The sequence below is a fragment of the Vicugna pacos genome, unplaced genomic scaffold, assembly GCF_048564905.1.
Source record: "Vicugna pacos unplaced genomic scaffold, VicPac4 scaffold_5, whole genome shotgun sequence".
Taxonomy (NCBI): Eukaryota; Metazoa; Chordata; class Mammalia; order Artiodactyla; family Camelidae; genus Vicugna; species Vicugna pacos.
In genome coordinates this window covers 1,030,320-1,033,390 of record NW_027328726.1, presented here as the reverse complement: position 1 = coordinate 1,033,390, position 3,071 = coordinate 1,030,320, and the positions used below count along the sequence as shown (strand labels likewise).

Below are 3,071 nucleotides of genomic sequence, written 5' to 3'. Positions count from 1 at the left end.
CCTCTCCCTCTTCTTCCGGGCCTGAAATGGGGAGGAAAAAATATCGCTTCCCCTGGAAGCCGGAGTCCAGAGCCCGCCATCCGGAGGGACTTCTGGCTTGGCCTTCTCCTGGGGTGGGGGGAGGGCACGCCACCGCACGTGTTCTTTGTCAACTCCCCGTTTCTCTCTTCTCGAGTTATCTCTTTGGGAAGGCTCCCACACTGGATGAAAACAGACAGACAGGCTGGTATCTCTCCCTACCCCACCCTTCGCCCCCCAAATGACTGATCTTCTGTCCCATCAAAATCACCACTTGTTTTCCAACGTGGCTTTCTTGGATCCTGGAGGACTGACATCAACTTAGAGCCAAGATGGGCACAGAACTGAAGGACCTTCTCGGCTGGCCTAAGAAGTCTGTCATCGTGATGTGGGAGGTATTCTTCGAGGGACCTATCTGACTAAGTGCTTGACGGCCTTTTGGACTTTGAACCAACTTGGAGATAGGAACTAGGATGAGAGGGCCCCCGAAATAGCTCAGCAAACTCTTCTCCACCCTTAGAAGAGAGACAGACAGATAGACAGACAGACAGAGAAAGAGAGAGAGAGAGAGAGAGAGAGAGACAGACAGACAGACAGACAGACAGACAGACAGACAGTGTGTGTGTGTGTGTGTGTGTGTGTGTGTGTGTGTGTGTGTCTGTCTGTCTGTCTGTCTGTCTGCCTGCCTGCCTGTCTGTCTGACGGTCTGTCGGTCTGTCTGCCTGCTTATTGTAGGAACTCTCTGTCAATGGAAGTATAGTTGACTTACAATGTTGTGTTCATTTATGACGTACGGCATAGTGATTCACTTATTCACACACACACACACACACACACACACACACACACACACACACGTATACTTTTTCAGGATAGGTTATTACAAGCTATTGAACATAGTTCCCTGTGCTAGACAGTAGGACCTACTTGTGTACCTAGTTTGTATAGGGTGGTTTATATCTGCTAATCCCAAACTCCTGATTTATCCCTCCGCCTTACCCCGTTCCTCCACCCTACCCTGTCCCCTGTGTTAACCATCGGTTTCTTTTCCATGTCTGCGAGTCCAGTCTGTTTCTGTTTTGTAAATAGGTTCCTCGGAGTCTTTTTAAAATGGAGTTATTTATGTATGGATGGGTGTCTTGACTTACTTTCAGATCCCACCTAGAAGTGATGGCATAGGATATCTGTCTTTCCCTGGGTGACTGACTTCACTAAAACTATGGAACGCTTCACGCATGGGCGTGTGTCGTCCACGTTCAGGGGCCGTGCTGATCTTCTCTGGATGGTTCCCATGTTAGTCTATGTGCTGTGGCAGCAAGCGCTTTCCTTAGGGTTTTTGTCTCAACCTGAAAGCCAGCCCGGAGACTGAAGGTCTTCTAGTTGCCTCCACTATCTGCCTAGGACCCTCTCCACGAATGTTTCCCATTTTCTCTCACCCTTTTGCCTTGGCATCATTGAGTACGAAAACGCTCCGTCTCCTGAAGCCCTGCAGACGGAAGCTGGACAACGGGAGGTAAACGTCAGAGAAATGGCCACAACAGCTCCTGTGGAAACCATCCTCGGGCCTGTTTTCGGGGGAGCCGCTCAGAGAGTTGAGCCGAACACCCCAGGACATCATCAGAGGCATTTCAAACTGCTCGAGCCGTTTCGATGACCCCGATGTGTGGAAATCTCCTACCAGACTGACCCCCTACTCCCGGCCCTGAATCTGGTTTCTCATCTGCTCCGACGATTCACCTTTGTGCTGTACTTTGGTTGTCCACACAAGTGCCTCTTAGGCGATACCTGACTGCTTGCTCCCTAGGCCTAGCTTCAGAAGCCCATCGACACCACCGCCTCCTGAGACGAGATACTACAACTGTTTCCTTGAACAGACCTGTTCTCAGAACTAAGAAACTGGGTCCATGAAACGCAGGCCCCCTAGGAAACCATTCCCTCCCTCCTGCCCCCAGACCGCACGCACGCACGCACGCACGGACGCACACGCACACGCACAGTCAACAGCCCAGCTTTTAATGTGTAAAACTTCCAGGGAAGTTACAGAATAGGGAAATGTTGGGGTCCAGAGTAGGCTGCCCCAAAATGCAAGTGCCCGATGGATTATGCTGAATGAAAGGGACTTCACAAGTGGCCAAGGGGGAGGGTATAGGTCAGTGGTAGAGTGTGTGCTTAGCAAGCAAGCACAAGGTCTTGGGTTAAATCCCCAGTACCTCCGGTCAAAAATAAATGCATAAAATCGAATTCCTCTCCCCGCCCGCCCCCCAAAGTATACACTGCTGTATGTCAACTGTGTCTCAATAAAACTGGAAGGAAAAAAAGGAAAAAAAAAAAAAAAAGCATGATTTAACAAAAGAAAGAAACAAACAAAGAAAGAACTGCCCGAGGCAAGAGGAACACTCTGTCCCTCCTTTCTGCCTCCCTGGAAGCAGGGGAAAAAGAATTTTTTTTTTTTTTTTAAAGTCTCCCATCCCAGAGGAATCTATCAAGTCAGAGGTCTGCTTCCATGCCCTTCCATGATTCTCAAACGGTTTAGTGGGGTTTACCCAGGTTAGGAAAAGGAGGGGACTCCTTTGGCCTGAGACCAGGCGAGATTCTCCCCCCTCCCTCCCGCCTCCCTCCGTGCAGTTGGGACGGGGTGGCCTAAGGGTGGGGAAATTGAAACCAAAAAACAAAAGCCGTTCAACGGAGAGGAGCCGGAGGCCAAGTCAAAGGCTCTGACCTGAGCACAGAGCTTTCTGCATTTGAATGAAGCGATTGAACGAGGCCCTGCCGAATGGATCCTCCTGACGTCCCCGCCCCCGCTTCCAGGAGACAGTCCAGTCGATTTAGGACCCGATTTGGGACCGATCGGTGGAGGAGGCCTGGGCGGCGGCGGCAGTGGCGGCGGCGGCGGCGGCGGCGGCGGCGGCGGCGGAAGCAGCGGCGGGGGGCGGGGGGGGGGGGGGTGCGCGGGCGGGGGCGGGACCAACGGTCGCTCCAGCTCTGCCTGCCTGCCTGCCTGCCTGCCTGCCTGCCTGCCTGCCTGCCTGCCTGCGGGGCTGAGGCCTGAGGGC

General features: G+C 52.7%; 1 non-coding gene across 1 annotated transcript; it reads right to left on the bottom strand.

Annotated features, from left to right (window-relative positions):
* Nucleotides 1-1,231: 1,231 nt before the first annotated feature.
* Nucleotides 1,232-1,340, bottom strand: LOC140692319 (U6 spliceosomal RNA). Its single transcript, XR_012067890.1, has one exon. It is a non-coding gene; the product is annotated as a U6 spliceosomal RNA (small nuclear RNA).
* Nucleotides 1,341-3,071: the final 1,731 nt, after the last annotated feature.